The sequence below is a fragment of the Gossypium hirsutum genome, chromosome A06 (assembly GCF_007990345.1).
Source record: "Gossypium hirsutum isolate 1008001.06 chromosome A06, Gossypium_hirsutum_v2.1, whole genome shotgun sequence".
Lineage (NCBI taxonomy): Eukaryota > Viridiplantae > Streptophyta > Magnoliopsida > Malvales > Malvaceae > Gossypium > Gossypium hirsutum.
In genome coordinates, this window is record NC_053429.1 from 108,863,697 (window position 1) to 108,884,778 (window position 21,082).

The window sequence follows — 21,082 nt, forward strand, 5'->3', positions numbered from 1 at the left end:
TGTAGATGAATTCGGCCTTGGGAGAAATTTTGGTATAAAATGCTTGAATGTTAAATAGGTTATTGCTTTAATGACCGAATGTGCCCAAGGCTAATGCATGGACTAGTTGATTAATATGTGTTAAAAGGGAAACATAAATAAATACCTCTTTGATGAGCTATATATATATTCGGCTATATGGTAAAGATATGTATATGAAAATATGATAAGCCATATGAGTTTTGTGTTTGTGTATGTGAACTAAGTATACAATGAATATTCGGCTATGAAGGTTATAGGTTAAGTCATAGGAAATTTGGTAATGTACATATTCAGACATTAGGGTTATATGTACTTTGGCTATGTGAGTTATGTGTTAAGGCAAGTTACTTATTTGATATATGTATTCGGTCATAAAGGTGTACATGAGGAAATGTTAAATTAATTGTATTAAATTGCTTAATGTGATTAAAAATGTGTATGACCATTTTGTATTTGAGCTAAAAGTAGCTATATGACCTATTAAATTTCTTGTCATATTCGGCCATAAGCTAGCATAATGGGACTTTAATAAGTTAAATTTTGTTTGAATTAGCGCAAGAGCATAGAGAACCAAGGTTGGACAGGGGAAAAGAGAAAGTAGTTGACTAGCTTGGAGACTGTTCGAAAATATTCGAGGTAAGTTTTAAGTAGTTAAATATAAATAATATTCAATAATGACATGACAGATTATGAGAATTAAGTATTACTTGTCATATATATATATGGCCGAATGGCAATTGTAATGGAAATAAATGTGATATTTTTTTATGATCAAATGATAGTGTTAGATGAATATGAGTAAGATATTATGTGTAATCTATCAAATGATAAATGTGAACGATGAAATGAAATAAAAGTGAATAAAAATGTAGGATGATATATTCAAATGATGCTTGTACCTAATTTGGTGTGATTGTGTTATATGAAACTTGTTGATTTAAATATCGTACAGTACTATTCAGGCCTTTGAGCCTAGCAGGCTATAATGCCGGTGAGATACTATTCGGGCCTTCGAGCCTAGCAGGCTATAATGCCCGTGAAATGATATCGGGCTTCGAGCCTAGCAGGCAAAATGCCGGTGAATGAATTCAGGTTTAAAACCTAGCAGGCTGAATGCCGGTGATTTGATAAAAGTCTAAGACTAAGATACCTCGTGTTAGAACGACAAATGAATTCAATACGTTAAGTTGGCTAGGTACGTATTATGTACTTATATGTGAGTATGATTTGAATTGAATCATAACAGTATAATGTGATACATATGTGAATAAATGTTATATATATATCTACGATCATGATGCATTTGGTCAAGGTGTGAAAGTATGCGTAAGTATTTGATTTATTTATGCTATATGAATTCAGATTAAGTGTTACAAAATATACAATTATTAAGGGTCTCCCCTATAGGAATCTATCAACAAATCATACAAGTACTTAGATTATCTGAGCAGAATACAAATATCCATTCATGCACATTTCTAGTATGATGTCCATCCATGTATAAGGCTATTTAGGTTACATAGGACTTTTCAGCTTGTAACATTCTAAAGCTTGGGATAGGTATGAAATTCAAAAACAGTAGGCATCAAAAGGGTTAGAAACACGAAAATAGTTTGGAAAATCTTATTGATCCATATTCTTCCCTCTTTATTAACCCTTACCCGTTCAGCGCCTTATTTTACCTTCTCTAACCTTCCTTGTCTCTCCATATAGGATATCATAGCATGATATAGTAACTATGGCTAGCCTACGAGTTTCAATGCACTAATGACATACTAACTATTGCTCCCTTTCTAACCTTTGGGTGATCTTTCTATTTGACTGATGCTGGTACATCCATTTTTGTCTTCCTCATTTGATTCCATTTAGTTATTTGCTTCTGTTAAAAGTCGACATATTGGGTGTATAAAATATCTCCGATGATACTATAATGGCCCGGTTTTAGCTAAATCGAAACAGTGATTTTGGAACCAGAAATTTGATGTTAGAAAATTATTTTAATATTATTTTATGTGTTTACAGCATGATTGTGTGTATGTGTGAAACTTTTGTGAGCTAATTTTATCATTTCATAGCTCAATTTGGGAAAATGACTAAATCACGTAAAATGCAAAAGTTGCATTCTACTTGTTTAAAGTGCTTAATTGCTATGGTTTATTAAATGAAAGGTCCTTATGATGTTACTAAACCATTGATAGTGTAATTTGACATAGATGGCCTTATATTATGTGTTTTTAAAGTTTATTAACTAAGGTTAATATAGTAAATTGGTTATTAATGAATAAATAAACAAAACAAAGTCAATTATCATCTTTTTCTCTTCATTTACCAACCGAATACTCAAGGAAGGAAGCCATTTTTATGCATTTAGGGTTCAGCACTTGCAAGGCTTGATTGGTAAGTGTTTTGAGCTTGATTTTTTATGGTTTTTATGTTTTTTTGGTTGTTGCTTCGTATTCTAGCTAGCCCATGTCTTAATTTTTGAAGTTGTTAATGATTTTGTGAAGTGCCATTGATGAATACTTGAGTATTTTTAATATTTGATGATGAAAAATAAATAAATCATAATGCACGATTTCAAAATATGATTTTAATCAAGATAACATAATTGTGTTAGATTAATTACATTTCTTAACTTAGAATTATTAAACTCATGTTTATATTGTTACGAATAAATTCATGGCAACTCGGTAATTTGCTAACTTATGATCATACTCACCTACCAAAATCCATTCATCTCTTGGACATATCTCTTGGTCAATTCAATCGATTAAACAAATCTTCATAGGCAAATATTATATAGCACATACATACTTATTAAATTGAAATAATCTCTTAAACATATCCCTATGTCAATTCAAATAATTAACTCGGTTTAATAAGCACATAAAAGACTATGTGAGGTAACAAAGCATCCTTACCTTGAAACAATTTAACACAAAAATCTTGCAAGTTAAGCAAGGCAATTGTATCGTCAGATACCATTGCTAATTTAACCCTCAACTACCTTAGATGATTAAACATGCACTGATTAAGCACTGTGTCCATTAATTACAATTTCAATCCGTTTAAATAATTAATTCATTAGTTACCTAACAATTGTAATGCAAGAATAACTTAGTCATGATTTTACTTAATCAAGCATCTTATCGAGGCCTATAACAACATAAACACAATTTTAACAATTTAAGAAGATGAAAAGCAATCAACCTAACACGAACAAAATTCAAGCTAAATTGATTAAATTAACCATTCCAAAAACATAAATATTCATAGATATGTTCATCATAACAACAACAAAAATTAAAGAGATAGGGAACAAGAATCAAATCCGGTGTTTTTCTGTGTCTTGACTAGCTTGCTTCGTTCTTCATTCTCTATTGTCGTCATCGATCAAAGCTAATATGAACACTTCAATGTTGCTCTAAAATGGATGATGAACACCCCTTTTCCAAGTAAGGAAATCAGAAAGAGAGCAAGAGAATTTAGAATGGCAAAGAAGAGAGAAACTGGAGAGAAGAGAGAAAAGATGTGAATGAATTGAGGTGTGTTGAATGATCAGCCCAGGAGGTTTTATAGCTGAATATGGCTGCTAAAATTAGCTAAAAATAGCAGCCAAAGAGCCATCCCTTGGCCAGCCACACATGTGGCAAGGTTGATGGTCTCAACCTTGCTAAATTTGGCTTGGGGCAAATCTAGAAAGCCACCAATTGTGGAGGGGTTTGAATGCAAATTGAGCAAGTATTCAAGGGCCTCTTCGCAAGCTTAAATAATCAGCTAATAAGCTGATTTGGGTCAGCTCTTGGGATGGTTTTGGGCTGTCTATTTCTTGGGCGGTTCGGTTCACTTGGTTCGGTTTAACTGGACCACTTTTTCATAATTAGTTAATCATAATTTATTAACCCAAATTAAATTCGATATAAATTAAAATTAATTATATTATGAATTAATACATATAATTTTGGACCGTCTTAGGCTGAAATTTAGTTCGCCTCAATAATTCAAATTGCTTCTCGGTTTTGTGCTTCTAGCAGTGTCTACCAAGCCATTTTTTGCCCTTTGTGCAAATCTGTCAAAAATAACCAAAATTCATCAAAATTAATTATAAAATTAACTAAAATTCAACAAGTTCATATTTTAAGTGCACTTTAATTATTTTATAAAAAATAATTATTTTTCGACAAGTATTTTATCGAAACTGTATGGTTTTAAGTTAAAAAGGGTATGTAAAAATGCGTAAATTTCTGTGTTTGCAGGTACGTACGAGATTCATACAAGTATTGAAAAGAGAAGTATTTAATGAATTCACTCATGAGATTGAATATGTATACTTTGGGAAAGGTTTGTGAGCTTATATGTGCTTACTCATAGTTTCCCTATTGATGGAAATAATGTTGATTCATGTGATAATTTTTATTTGTATATGGCTTATTAAGCTTTTAAAGCTTACTTTGTGTGTTCTTTTTGTAACGCCCCAAACCCGAGACCGTTTCTAGAGTCAAGTACGAGGTGTTAACGAACTTAATTCATTAATTAAACAGCTCAAACAATTTATTTTAGAACTTCCAGACAAGCTGGCTAACTGCGTCATAGTCGCTTAAAAATTCATATCTCGAGTTACAAAACTAAAAATCGAATTCCGTAAATTTTCCCTGAAACTAGACTCATATATCTATCAATAAATGTTTTCTAGAATTTTTGGTCATGCCAACTAGTACAGTTTATTAGTTAAAGTCTCCCCTGTTTTAGGGTTAGACTACTCTGACCCCTGTGTATTACGAATTAAATATCTCCCTGTACCGAGTTTCAATTATTATGCTGTTTGTTTTTCATAAAACTAGACTCAATAAGGAATCTTTACATGTAAAGCATGACTTCTAATTATCTTTTTACAATTTTTTGTGAATTTCCAAAGTCAGAATAGGGGATCCAGAAATCGCTCTGGCCCTGTTTCACAAAAATTTAAATATCTCGTAAAATATATCTCATATACCTATTTTGTTCCATCCATATGAAAATAGACTCATCAAGATTTAATTCTATATCTAATTCACTATCTAAATACATTTCTACTATTTTTAGTGATTTTCCAAATTCACATCATTATTGCTGTCCGATACTGTTTTAAAGCTAATTTCACCTTTTTCATGATTTCCATGGAATAACTAGCATTTAGGCATACATAACACCAAGCATGTCCTTGATTAGCCATTCCAACAGCTAATCATTATCAAGCATTTACATACCATTCATCAGCCATATCATAAGATCATACACACAAAATGGCTATGATGCTATACATGCCATACTCAAAATGAAACCTCTAGCTAGACCAAAATAATCCTCATGATAGTGTGCCTGGACCTCCAACGTACTTTATGATCCCCGAGTTAGCTTGAAAAAACTATAAAAAGAAGGAAAATTAAGGGGGTAGGCATTAAGCTTAGTAAGTTTGCATGCAAATAAATAACAACATTCATAAGAATTATCTTACTACTTGGCATGATACTACTTAATGCAACTTCATTAATTGTCATCGACATATTTTAAACTTCTTCACTTACTCACTTACTTAAATACTTACTTACTTAATCAAATTTATTAATACATTTTACTTACCTTTTTCCTTATCAAGCATACATGAACATTATGTACTTACCTTTGCTCTTCTAGCATGAACTTGTCTTACTTTTTTAGTATAACTCGTCTTACCTTACTTTACCTTACCTTGATATTCTCTTTAAATATTCTCGTTGAACCACTTGGAATACTAAGGATACGTGGGTACCTTACCATTTCCATGACTTGTCATGGTCTTACGTGGTATCCTTTTGAAACTTACCATTGCCATGTCTTGACATGGTCTTACATGGTATCCTTGCCTTATGAACTCACCAATGCCATGCCTTGCCATGGTCTTACATGGGACCTTTTCCTTATAGTAACTTACCAATGCCATGTCTTGACATGGTCTTACATGATTTCCTTACCTTAGAAACCTTACCAATTGTCATGCCTTGGCATGGTCTTACAAGGTATCCTTAAACCCTAATGTCATGACATTTGTATCCTACACATTCCTAAGGTTCAACCGGGACTTTCTGAAATTACTTCTCCGTCAATTCATGCTTGAGTCTTCTTTGAATAATTTCATAAAATAAATATACACATGCTAGAAATTAACAAAATTAACATAAAATAATAGAATATTGCATTTATTTACTGCAAACTTACCTTGAAACAAAATACGATCGACTATATCGATTTAGTCCACTATCTTTTTCTTTCCCCAGTCTAACTCCGGATTTTGTTCTTCTTGATCTATAATAAAAAATTTAGCTTATTTAATACTCACATTTATTAAAACAGTCCTTGACATGCTAATCATTTTTCCCCAAGGCTGGGAAATTAAACTTTATCCTATTTTATTATGTTTTATGACATGCTGATCATTTTTCCCTTCTATGAAATTATCAAATTCTCACTCTAACATGTACTTATGACTATTAGGTATTTTTATCAATTAAGCCCTTTTACGCGTTTTCACTTAAAACCGAGTAGCACAAGTTGTCTAACATAATTTAAAACCTCATGTTCTATCATAAAACACCAAAATACAAAAATTTCACCTATGGGTATTTTTCCAAATATGAACCCTAGGTTGAATTATTGCTAGAATAAGCTTAATCAAGTTATCGGGACTCCAAAAACGTAAAGAACATTAAAAACGGGGCTTGGAATCACTTACTATGGAGCTTGGAAGCTTGGAACAAACCCTAGCTATGGAGAAACCTTGAAATTTCGGCCTAATGAAGAAGATGGACAAAAATTGGCTTTTAATTTTGTTTTTAATTCATTTTAATAACTAAATGACCAAAATGCCCTTAATTAAAAATTATGGTGTTTTATTTTCCTTTAGGTATTTTTGCCTAAACTAGAATAATGGTCTAATTACTATCCAAGGACCTCCACTTTAAAAACCCATTACTCAAAAGTACTTAATACCTTTGTGAACTAGAACACACATTTTACAACTTTTGCAATATAGTCCTAAATATCAAATTGGACCCTCTATCGATAAAATTTCTAAATGAAATTTTCACACAATCATGCAATCATGCCATAGACCTTAAAATGATAATAAAATAAATTTTTCTACCTCAGATTTGTGGTTTCCCAACCACTGTTCTGTTTAGGCCCTATTTCGGGATGTTACACTTTTCCTATTTTATAAATAATCAAAGCTAGCTCAGACTCGAGGATCATCAGAAACACCGTCACACTATGAATCAACCTGTTGGTACTTTTGATGCTTTGTAAATATGGTATATGGCATGTATAGCTAGTGATATGATGATGTATTTTGAGATATGATATTAGCCATGAGATTTGGCTCATAATTGATGTAAATGTTGGTGTCTATTTGGCCATTTGGGTTGGCTTATTTTATAAGTTTGGTAAGTGAAATATGATTTTGGCATGTTTGTCATGGATGTTGTGATGATTAATTGGTATGATTTGAGGTTTAAAGTAGATGATAAGATGATGAGAAAAATGCATAGAGAAGATAGGTGAAATTGTTAGTAATTGGTATGATTTTGGCGTGTGGTCCCTATATGCATTAAAATTTTATATGTTTCCCAAAGTTTTCAAATGGTATCAGTTTAGTCGCAAACCTCTTTCAGGAATGTTTGAAGGTCTCATAGAGCCTTATAAGGGACAATATAATTATGTTTGATTGATATTTAAGTGATAATGGATTTATATTTGGTAAATGTATGTCGTGTTTTGTGATTTGATCAATAATGCCTTGTAACCCTATTCTGGCTACGAATATGGGTATGGGTTAGGGGTGTTACGATTATTGGCATCAGAGCTACGGTTTAGTCGATTCTAGGACTAACGTAGCATATGAGAGTCTAGCTATACATGCGATATATATAAACTGCGATAATGTGATGATTCCTGACAGCTTAAAGTTTGTTTTCATATAGTAATGGATCCCGAAAGAGTTGTAGCTGACGATGTAGAGAGTAACGCGCCCACTCCTACTCAAGGGACAGTGGCTACTGAATCTAGGCCCGTGACGAGTAGTCACGAGGGAGAGGCTAAACAAGCCTTTTTGCATATGATAAGTGAGTGGTTCACAGAGTTCGTTCAAATGAATCCGGTTGCTCAACAACCTCCACCCCCACCTATTCCTCAACAAAACCTTGCTATTCCTCAAGTTATAAAATTGACAAGGTTGAATAAGCTGCCAGTGGATAAGATTCAGAAACATGGGGCTGAAGAGTTTCGGGCTACTGTTGATGATGATGCGGAGAGAGCTGAGTTCTGGCTTGAAAATACAATCAGAGTATTTGATGAATTGTCTTGTACTTCTGATGAATGTATCAAATGCGTTGTATCTTTGCTGAGAGATAATGCGTACCATTGGTGGAAAATATTGATATCTGTGGTTCCTAAAGAACGGGTTACTTGGGAGTTTTTCCAATCCAAATTCTGAAAGAAGAAGATTCCTTGATTAGAAGCATAAAGAGTTTCTGGAGTTATGAAAGAGAATTTGTACGGTAAAGCAAGTATGCCTGGAAATATGTTTCCACTGAAGAAATCATGTGCAAACGATTTGTAGATGGATTGAATGAAGATATAAAATTACTAGTCAGAATTCTAGAGTTGAAAGAATTTGTTGTTCTAGTTGAAAGGGCTTGTAAAGCCGAGGATCTTAGTAAAGAAAAGAGAAATGTAGATTCAAAAGTTAAAGACTCGAGAAAAAGATCAATGAGTAAGCCGTATCAATCTGAGACTCGTTTAATTGCTCTAATGCATCAGTGGGACATTCAAACAGAAATCGTGGAAGGCAACATTCGAGCTTTAAAGCTCCGGCTATCCCGATAGCTAGTGTCGGGAGTGCGAAACCAAACCGACCTGAATGTAGACAATTTGGTAAATGGCATTTTGGTGAATGTAAACTGAATGATCAGGCCTGTTTTAAATGTGGATCATTAGATCGTTTTATCAGAGATTGCCCAAAGTTAGCTAAAAAAGATAACGCTTAGAGTAAAAAGCCGAGTAATACTGTAGTTAGAGGGAGACCACCCAAAAATGTTGGAAATGTGAATGGTGGTAGAGGTGCGACACGAGACACTGCTCTGAGAGTTGATGCTAGAGCTCCTTCCAGAGCTTATACAATTTGCACTTGCGGAGAAGCGTCATCTCAAAATGTTATCGCTGGTACTTTCACTCTCTATAATACTAATGTGATTGCATTGATAGATCCAGGATCAACTCGCTCTTATATATGTATGAATTTAGTATCCAATAAGACTTTGCCTATAGGGTGTACTAAATTTGTGATTAGAGTATCGAACCCTTTAGGAAAATGTGTTTTGGTTGACAAAGTCTGCAAGAATTGTCCATTAATGCATCGAGATTTTTGTTTTCCAGCTAATCTGATGTTGTTCCCATTTGATGAATTTGATGTGATTTTGGGTATGGATTGGTTAACAATGCATAGTGCTATAGTGAATTATAGATGAAAGACAATTGAACTGAAATATCAGAATAATGAGATTATTAGAATTGAATCTGATGATCTGAATAGTTTTCCAGTTGTGATATCGTCTATGTTAGCTCAGAAATTTGTAAGAAAGGGGTATGAAGCTTATCTTGCTTATGTACTTGAAATGAAAATGACAGAAACAAAGATTGAATCAATACCAGTTGTGTGCAAGTATCCAGATGTATTTCCTGAAAAGTTACCGGGTTTACCACCTATCAGAGAAGTTTAATTTGGTATTAAATTAGTACCGGGTACAATGCTGATATCGATAGCTTCTTATAGAATGGCCCCGATAGAGCTAAAATAATTGAAAGCTTAGTTGCAAGAGTTGACAGATAAATGTTTTGCTAGACCGAGTCTTTCGCCTCGGGGTGCTCCCCTGTTGTTTGTGAAAAAGAAAGATGGCATGATGAGAATGTGTATTGACTATAGACAGCTGAATAAAGTGACTATAAAGAATAAATACCCTTTACCACAGATTGATAATTTTTTAAAAATTGATTTGAGATCGAGTTATTACCAATTTTGAGTTAAAGACTCCGATGTGCCAAAACCTGCATTTAGAATAAGGTATGGACATTATGAATTTTTGGTTATTGCTGCACTTGTTGTTTTTATGGACTTGATGAACCGAATTTTCAGGCAGTATTTAGACCGACTCGTAGTTATGTTTATTAATGATATCTTGATTTACTCTCATGATGAATCTGAATATGCCAAGTATTTGAGAATTGTATTACAAACTTTGCTAGATAAACAGTTGTTTGCAAAGTTTAGTAAATGTGAGTTTTTGCTATGAGAGGGTGGAATTCTGGGACATATTGTTTCAGTTGATGGTATCCAGGCTGATCTGAGTAAGATATCTACGATTATAGATTGGAAGCCTCCAAGAAATATTTCTAAGGTCCGCAGTTTTCTAGGACTAGCAGGATATTTTAGACGGTTTGTAAAAGGCTTTTCAATGATTGTAACTCCGATGACAAGATTGCTTCAAAAAGATGTTAAGTTCAAGTGGTCAGATAAATGCCAGAAAAGTTTCGAGCAGTTAAAAGCTTTATTGATTGAAGCTCCAGTGTTAGTTCAACCTAAGTCGGGTAAAGAATTCATAATTTTCAGTGATGCATCGTTAAATGGCCTGGGTTATGTTTTGATGCAGGAAGGAAACTTGTAGTTTATGCCTCGAGATAGTTGAAGCCGCATGAAAAGAATAATTCGACACACGATCTAGAATTGGCTGTGATTGTATTCGCGTTGAAAATTTAGCGTCATTACTTGTTTGATGAGAAATACCATATTTATACCGATCACAAAAGCCTGAAATATCTGATGAATTAGAGAGATTTGAATTTGTGACAGTAGAGATGGTTAGAATTACTAAAAGATTCTGAATTGGTAATAGACTATCATCCGGGGAAAGCAAACATAGTTGCTGATGCTTTTAGTCGAAAGTATTTATTTGCTTTACGTGCTTTGAATACACAGTTAGCTTTGTCTGATGATGGTTCGTTAGTAGCCCAATTGAAAGCAAGACCATTGTTTATACAACAAATTTATAAGGCTCAAAAGTTTGATAATAAACTGCAAGCAAAACAGGTTCAGTGTGAGTCAATTTCTGATTCAGAATTTCAAGTTGATTCCAATGATTGTTTGAGATTCAGTGATCGAATATGTGTTCCGAGAAATTTAGAGTTGATTCAGATGATTTTGAACGAAGCACATAGTAATTGTTTATCAGTACACCTGGGAAGCACAAAAATGTATAATGATTTGAAACAGTTTTATTGGTGGCATGGCATGAAACTAGGTATCTCAGAGTTTGTTTCAAAATGTTTGATTTGTCAGCAAGTCAAGGCTGAGCATCAAGTGTCGTCAAGTTTATTACAACCTATTATGGTTCCCGAGTGGAAGTGGGATCGAGTAACAATGGACTTTGTTTCGGGTTTGCCCTTAACTCTGAGAAAGAAAGATGCAACTGCGTTGCTGGTGACAGATTAACGAAATCTACACATTTCATTCTGGTGCGTACAGACTATTCACTCGATAGATTCGCTGAGTTATATATTTCTGAAGTTGTGAAATTGCACGGAGTGCCTACTTCTATTGTTTTGGATAGAGATCCGAGATTCACTTCGTGATTTTGGAAGGCTTTAGGTACAAAGCTCCATTTTAGCACTGCATTTCACCCGTAAACGGATGATGAATCTAAGCAAGTTATTCAGATACTTGAGGATATCTTACGTTGTTGCATTCTCAAGTTTGGGGGTAGCTGGGAGAATTATTTACCGCTGATTGAATTTGCTTACAGTAATAATTTTCAACCAAGTATAAAGATGGCATCATACGAAGCTTTATACGATCATAAATGTCAAACACCGTTATACTAGACTGAGCTAAGCGAGAATAAGATTCACGGAGTTGATCTGATCAGGGAAAGAAAAGAAAAAGTGAAAGTAATTCGTGATAGTTTGAAAGTAGCTTCGAATCAACAGAAATCATACGCATATTTGAAAAGGAAAGATATTGAGTTTCAGATCAGGGATAGAGTATTTCTGAAAGTGTCACCGTGGAAAAAGATATTGCAGTTTGGTCGAACATGGAAATTGAGTCTGCGATTCATCTGATCGTATGAGATTATCGAGCGAGTTAGGTCAGTTGCTTATCGGCTATCTTTACAATCTGAATTAGAGAAGATACATAATATGTTTCATGTATCGATGCTATGAAGATATCGATCTGACCCTTTACATGTTATTTCCCTGACCGAAGTTGAAATTCAGCCAGATTTATCGTATAGTGAAGAACCGATTCGAATCTTAGCTCGTGAGATCAAAGAACTGAGAAATAAGATAATTGCATTAGTGAAAGCATTATGGCATCAAAACGGGGTTGAAGAAGCTATGTGGGAACCCAAGGATGCTATGAGAAACCAATACCCGAACCTATCCACTGGTAAGATTTTCGGGGACGAAAATCCCTTAGGGGGAGAGTTGTAATAGCCAGATTTTAGCTAAATTAGAACAGTGGTTTTAGAACCACAAACTGATGTCAAAAAATTATTTTAATATTATTTTATGTGTTTATAGCATGATTGTGTGTATGTGTGAAAATTTCGTGAGCTAATTTTATCGTTTAATAGCTCAATTTGAGAAAAAGGACTAAATCGCGTAAAATGGAAAAGTTTCATTCTACTTGTTTAAAGTGCTTAATTGCTATGGTTTATTAAATGAAAGGTCCTTATGATGTTATTAAACCTTTGATAGTGAAATTTGACTTATATGGCCTTATATTATGTGTTTTTAAAGCTTATTAACTAAGGTTAAAATAGTAATTTGGTTATTAATGAATAAATAAAAAAAACAAAGTCAATTATCATCTTTTTCTCTTCATTTACCAACCGAATACTCAAGGAAGGAAGCCATTTTTATGCATTTAGGGTTCAACACTTGCAAGGCATGATTGGTAAGAGTTTTGAGCTCGGTTTTTGATGATTTTTACATTTTTGTGATTGTTGCTTCATATTCTAGCTAGCCCATGCCTTAATTTTGGAGTAGTTAATGATTTTGTAAAGTGAAATTAATGAATACTTGAGTTTTTGAATGTTTGATGATGAAAAATGAATATTTTTTTATAGTTATACAAGTTTTGTTAAGTGATTTTGAGTAAAAATGCCTATTAGCGATTAATTTATTAAATTTATAAATTGTGGGGTTGAAATGTGAAATAAATGAAAGTTTTGGGCTGGTACAGATCTATATGAAATTTGGCTAGGATTAGGTTCAATGAAATTTCATGAATTTTTTGTATTTGTGAAATAGGGACTAAATTGTAAAAATGTGGAACTTTAGGGACTAAAGTGTAAAAATGCCCAAATATGTATTTGTGGATTGAATTGAATGATTTGATGAATAGATAAGTTAATTTTGAATGTATATAGATCAAGAATGACAGAAATCAGAATTAGATTGGGGAAAATCAAAGGTTATCGAATAGTCGATCCAGTCCGTTTATTCCGAATACAAGGTAAGTTCATATGGAAATAAATGTATTTAAATTGAATTATATATGTTTAATTGTCATTGAACTACTATGAATGTTGAATGATCAAATACTAGCAAGAATCGACAGGGTTACAATATCCGAAAGTCCCGTACGAACCTTAGGAATAGTATAGGATACGAATGCCATGACATTAAGATTAACGAGATGTGATTATGTGTAAGACTATGTCTAGGACATTGGCATCATTATGTGATTATGTATAAGACCATCGTCATTTGATTTCATGTAAGAACATAGCTGGGCTATTGGTATCAATATGTGATAACAAGTAAGATCATATCTGGGATATGGCATTGTACGAGCTATATGTGACCTTCTGGTATCCTTAACAATTCCAAAAGGTTTAACGGGCAAAATCAAGTCGAGAAAGAATATGTGAATGAGTTAAGTGACTCAAGTAGATATGAGATTCATACAAGTATTGAAAAGAGAATTATTTAATGAATTCACTGATGACATTGAATATCTATACATTGGGAAAAGTTTGTGAGCTTATATGTGCTTACTCATAGTTTTCCTATTGATGGAAATAATGTTGATTCATGTGGTAATTTTATTTTTATATGGCGTACTAAGCTTTTAAAGCTTACTTTGTGTGTTCTTTCCCTGAATTATAGATAATTGAAGCTAGCTCGGACTCGGGGATCATCAAGAACACCGTCACACTATCGATCAACCTATTGGTACTTTTGATGCTTTATAAATATGGTATATGGCATGTATAGGCTAGTGAAATGATGATGTGTTTTGAGATAAAATATTAGCCATGAGATTTGGCTCATAAATGATGTAAATGTTGGTGTGTATTTGGCCATTTGGGTTGGTTTATTTTACAAGTTTCGTAAGTGAAATATGATGTATATAAATGGCCTTGTATTTTGGCATGTTTTTCATGGATGTTGTGATGATTAATTAGTATGATTTGAGGTTTAAAGTAAATGATAAGATGATGAGAAAAATACATAGAGAAGATAGGTGAAATTTTTGGTAATTGCATATTGTTTTAGTATGTTTTGGATTATGATTTGAGTAGTGAAATGGATGGATTTTAAATGACATGATTTGTATGTGAAATAGCATGTGTTGGTTGCCTATAAATGCATTGAAATGGTATGAAATGATGTGGTTTTGGTTTGCTTGAGAAGGGTGAGAAATGTGGCTTACACCAAGCCAAATTTAGCCGAACATGGTTGAGAACATGGGCGTCTGACTCGACAGTGTGTCTGCTGTAACTTAGTTAAACAAGTCAGTGAGTTAAATGGCTTAGACACACAGGCGTGTCTACTAGCCATGTATGACATACGGGCTGACACATGGGCTTGTGGCCGGCCGTGTGACCCAAGTTAGTATACCCTCCAAATTTCATATGGCCATGGCACACTGGCGTGTCTCCAGCTGTGTGATGCAAGTCATTATGTATGCCCTGTTTCCATACGGCTTGTGACACCAGTGTATCTGGTGACCGTGTACAGCACCACGGCTTGTTCACACAGGTCTGTGATCCCTGTATGCATGAAAATTTTATAAGTTTCCAAAGTTTTTAAATGTTATCAGTTTAGTCCTAAACCTCTTTCAAGCATGTTTTAAGGTTTCATAGAGCCTTATAAGGGACAATGTAATTATGTTTGATTGATATTTAAGTGATAATAGATTTATATTTGATAAATGTATGTTGTGTGTTGTGATTTGATAGGTAAAACCTCGTAACCCTATTCTGTTGACGAATACAGGCTAGGGGTGTTACAAATACTCCTCGTTGGTTTCATAAATTTCTTGTTTTAGCTCATTGGCATCTCTTCTTGGAGGCATAGAGATGTTACGAGGTGGGGGAAGAAGAGTCAAACTTTTTTGTCCTGTACGCTCTATTTCATCTCTCGAAAAATCCAATGCCCTACAGAAATTTGTTTATGCTAACGGATACCATATAACAAGATAACTCAAAACACATTAACATTAGAAACATTCAATGTGGGTGCAATTCTAGTACTAATGAATTGCATCCACATTTTAGCAACAGGACGCATAATAGCTTGATTAAAAACCGTGGAAAGCTCAGTGTTTGGCTTGTAGTTCCAACTACCCCTGCCCTATGTTAAATATTTTATAACGTGTACCATGTAAATTTTTTATAGCGTCCTCCATGTAATTGTTTTGAAATTCATCTAAATTTGTATTATCAATAAAATATTATTCATAAAATGGGACATTAAAAAATTCACATATATCATTAGGGGAAATTGGAACGTCTTCCCCTTGCACTTCAACATCAGTTATTACAACATTATAGTCTCGCTTAATCATTTGGTCCTTAAGGGATGCATATAATTCCCGAACCAGAGCTATATTTGTGTTATTTGTGGGAGTAATGCAAAATTGCTCCCATTGACGATAGCAAACCAAAGTCCAGATTTCTTTGCTGTGGGTCATTGAGGGTTTGAACCCTCATTCCTAAATTAAAGGTCTCCCTTGTTAATCCAGAAAATATTTTTCCATATTGGCATTATGGAATCGAATAGTATCAAAAACATGTGGGGATTTTGTAATAGGAGTTCTTTTGCTCTTATGTGGAGGTATTCTGACTAGATTCTATAAGCAAAATAATAACAATATTCAATAGAACAATAAAATAGGATTGAGAATACTTGAACCTCAATGCTTGTTGAACTCATTTTTGTTTCTCTTGGTGCGTGTTGATATTGATTTCCTCTAATGTAGCTTCCTAGATTGGGAATGAGGATTAGAAACTAAGGTTTTGAGGAGGAAAAGGGGCTTAGAAGCTAAGGTTTTTGAGAGGTTTTAGAAGAGTAAGTGTTTAGAATGAAGCTAGACTAGGTTAGGGGTATTTTTATGTTTAAAGGGGTTGTTTTTAGGGTTCAAATTTAGGTGAAATAATGATTATTCCCCCGGGTTGTGCAATTGGGTCGTGTCCACCCTGCAAAAAATTACAGCGATGTTGCAACCCAGGGTTTCCGTGTTGCGACATCCCTAGCAAAATACCAATGTCGACATCGGGTTTCGATGTCATGACACACCCAACAGATTTAAAATACTAAAAATCTGTCTTCTATGTCACGACATAGGTTAGTAATGCCACGACAGCGGGTCGATTTTTGAACTTCTTCATTATTGACCTTGATGTGGCTACACAGAATTGTCCATGTCACGATGTTTACCTTATTTCTTGAATTTTTGATCCCTGAAATGCTTTAAGCGGTTGTTTTTGATCCTCGGATATATCATTAGCACAATTAGTAATAATCGAAAGATAAAAAACTGGTAGGTTTTGCTGCCAAACTTGTCCGTCAGCTCAATCAACATGAACCGATGAGCTCCCTATAATTTGTTTATATCTGTATTAGTCCAGCACGCATCATGTCATTCTATTCATCTATAGTTGTCCCTTTCCTTGAATTTACCTTTTCGTCCTACTTTAATGATGAACAACTCTTTTCGTAGGTCATAACTATCGATGGTTGGTGCATCTCACACCTGTTGTCTATGAGGTCTTTATCCTTTTTATTGATCAGTTATAGCTTTTCAAAAGATCTTTGTAATGCACTTGGTAGAGGAATTGAGAAAAATTGTTGTATTATACTATTGAAGTGTTGTCTTTGTAGGTTTTTAAGTTCATTCATTGGCCTACAAATAATTCCCTTAGCTGGTTATCGGGAGAATCGAACATTCCGTAACGGCCGTAACTCAATGTTTGTACAGACTAATTGCTTGATTTGATTGAAACCTGCTATATAATCGTAAGTTCTGTCAATATACATTTTTCCCACCCTTTTTAATATTTGGTAGATTCCCGGATCTATAGGCTTATAGGGTTCTTGGTTTAAGACCAGGGATTTGAAAAGAAAGGTAAGTTTAGGCTTATCCATCAGGCTTGCTGGTTTAAGACCAAGGATTCAAAAAGATTGGTCAACTTATGGGGTGCTTGTTGCAACATAGCTTTTGTGTGGCCTAAAAATTCCTACTCGTAAGTTCTGTCAATATACATTTTTCCCACCCTTTTTAATATTTTGCGGATTCCCGGATCTATAGGCTTATAGGGTTCTTGGTTTAAGACCAGGGATTTGAAAAGAAAGGTAAGTTTAGGCTTATCCATCAGGCTTGCTAGTTTAAGACCAAGGATTCAAAAAGAATGGTCAACTTATGGGGTGCTTGTTGCAACATAGCTTTTGTGTGGCCCAAAAATTCCTACACGTGACAGCTTCATTTTTAGGACAATTAGGACTATTTTTCCTAATCGAACTCTACGTATTTCAAGGATAGTTTAGGCACTTTAATATTTCGAGTTTAGCCTATATAAAGGTTATTGTAATTATATTAAACACACAATTGTAGGGAGAAAAAAAATTATTTTTAGGTTTTTATTTCGTTTTTAGTTTTACTTAGTTTATTTTATGTTCTTGTAATCAGAAGATCATACTCCAAATTGAGACTTTCGTGAGCGGAGATTGTTCCAGAGCCACATTAATCCATGAGCATCTCTCATCTTGTTCTATTATATATAACTTTTTATTAAATTGGTGATGCGTGATATTCGTAACAGGTTTTAAAAATTTATAAATGAATCGTTCTTGAGACTAACTTATTATCATATTAAGGCAAGTGTACCTATCGAACAGTAGAATAGTTCAGCAAGACCAGATTGTCGAACCCAAAGGAACTACGAGTACTAGTATTTACTTCCTTTTTATTATCTAGCCTAAAAATTAAGAGGTTTGGTTATCTAAACTAATTACTAACTAAGAATGCACAGAAAGAAATTTTGGGAATATACTTTTGGGAAAATTCGATTGATTAAGTGTAACACCCCAAACCCGAGACCGTCACCAGAGTCGAACACGAGGTGTTAACAGACTTTTAAAAAAAATTTCCCAGACACTGCCAATCTGCGTACTAGTCGCTTTAAAAATCATATCTTGAGTTCAGAAACTCGGAATCCAGTTCCGTAAATTTTCCCTGAAACTAGACTCATATGTCCATCTACTTATTTTTTCTAGAATTTTTGGTTGGGCCAATTAGTACAGTTTATTAGTAAAAGTCTCCCATGTTACAGGGATCGACTACACTGACCTTTGAACAATACGACTTGGATATCTCCCTGTAGAGGGCTTCAATACTGATGCCGTTTGTTTCTAGAGAAACTAGACTCAGAGAGGAATCTATACATATATGGCTTGACTCCTAATTGTCTCTGGTTAATTTGAAATGAATTTCCAAAGTCGGAACAGGAAATCCAGAAACCATTCTGGCCCTGTCTCACGAGAACCTGAATATATCTTAACATACTGTCCGTATGATTGTTTCGTTACTTCCCTATGAAAATAGATTCATCAAGGTTCGTTTACATAATTTATTCACTATTTAATTCTATTCCTGCTATTTTTAGTGATTTTCCAAATCTTCCTCACTGCTGCTGTCAGCATCTGCCTTTAAGGTAGACTTTACCTATTTCATGGTTTCCATGATTCAACTAGCCCTTTTTGCATAAATAGCACAATTTATGAAAGTGATTAACCATTCCCATGGCCAATCCTTGTCAAGCATATCCACACCAAATGATTATAACATTATACTCAAACACATATAAGCCATTTTCGCATGGCTATCCAAAATTATACAAGTCCAAAGGGTCCACGACCCACAACAAACGGGTAGTCCTATACATGCCATTTCGAAGTTCAACCAAAATTGTACCAAAAGGGGGGGCTTTGATAGTGTGGGCGACTTTGACTTCAAGATCCCGAGTCCGATAGCTGGAGAACCAAAATCTATAAAATAGAGGATCAAAGAAACGGAGTAAGCAATTTATGCTTAGTAAGTTTTGAGCAAGGAATTCCAGCACAGCAAAAGTATAGCATTCATATAGCTAAACGAATAATTTCATATGCACAAATTTTCGATATCATACTTGCTTCACATTACCAACCCTTATGTACATACACAAAAGATCAACTTAGCCAAAGGCCGGTAGCTCGTTTATCAACTGAGCGAATACTTATTTGTAAGGGCTCAACTAAATTCAAGCACATACGAAACATACCTCAATGTTAGGATGTTTCTAGAGTATTTACTGAAATTTTTACAGCAAGATCATTCATTCCCAAATCACGTACCTTCGGAATTTAACCGGATATAACTACTCGTTCAAATGCCTTCGGGACATAGCCCGGTTATAGTAACTCGCACAATTGCCTTCGGGACTTAACCCGGATTTAGTAACTCGCACAAATGCCTTCGGGCTTAGCCCGAAATTAGTATCTCGCCAAATGCCTTCGGATCTTAGTCCGGATATGGTCACTTAGCACAAAGCCTTCGGGACTTAGCCCGGACATCATTCAAATAACCATGCACATTTAACAATAAATCATGGCACATTCGTATTTCGTTTTCGTTAGTAAAACTCAAACACAAGACATTTATCATTCTTGCAATTTCGGCTCAATAGCCACACAAAGAGCATGATTTTGGTTTGCTTAAAACATGATCTAATCAAATCATAATTTAAGCTCTTTTACTCAAGAACTTACCTCAAGTGTTGTCGAACGATTCCGATAGCTATTCGACCACTTTTCCTTCCCTTTATCGGATTTAGTTCCCCTTTGCTCTTGAGCTTAATTAAACAAATAAATTGATTTAATCATTTGAGCATCGAAAAGAGGAACACAAGGCACTTAGCCCATATTTATACATTAGACATTAAAGTCACATATGTACGGAATCATGAATCAAACTCAACATTTTAGCTAATTTTTCCCCCTTGGCCGAATTTTCTAAGCCAAGACAAAAGCATCAATATGCTTGCCTCTAACCGAATACATGCAACACCAATCTCCTTCCTATGGCCGAATATGCATGTCTATGTTGGGGCCGATTTCAACACTTAATACATTCTACAAGTATGGTCACTTGTATTGACTAAACACCTTTTTGTTTCAAGTTCAAAACTTGGCTAATACACACATATATACACTAGTAAAGCATCCTCTCCCTTTCCATCAATTTAACACATGCATTACTCATTAATATACAAAAATTATATTCGGCCTTAGCACACAACTTGCTAGCCGATTCTTCTCCATCTAGCAACCAATGCACATATGTGCTCACTCAAAAATGCTAAAAAGAAGATTCAAGAATCATCAATCCACCATCACATGCATCATTAACAAGCTTCATATTTAGCATGCAATGGCATTAACACAAAATCTACCTAGGCCGAATATCATCCCCATGACATAGCAAAGATTTGAACCATGGGCTAATTAGAACTCAAGCTAGCAACTAAAAACATGCATGAATCTCATGGCACAACCTCAAACATACCTTGATCTAGATACAAGTATGGCCAAACCTCCTCCTAATCCTCTTCCAAACCAAACATGAAGCAAGAACTCCTTCCTCCTTCCTTTGAATTTTCGGCCAAATGAA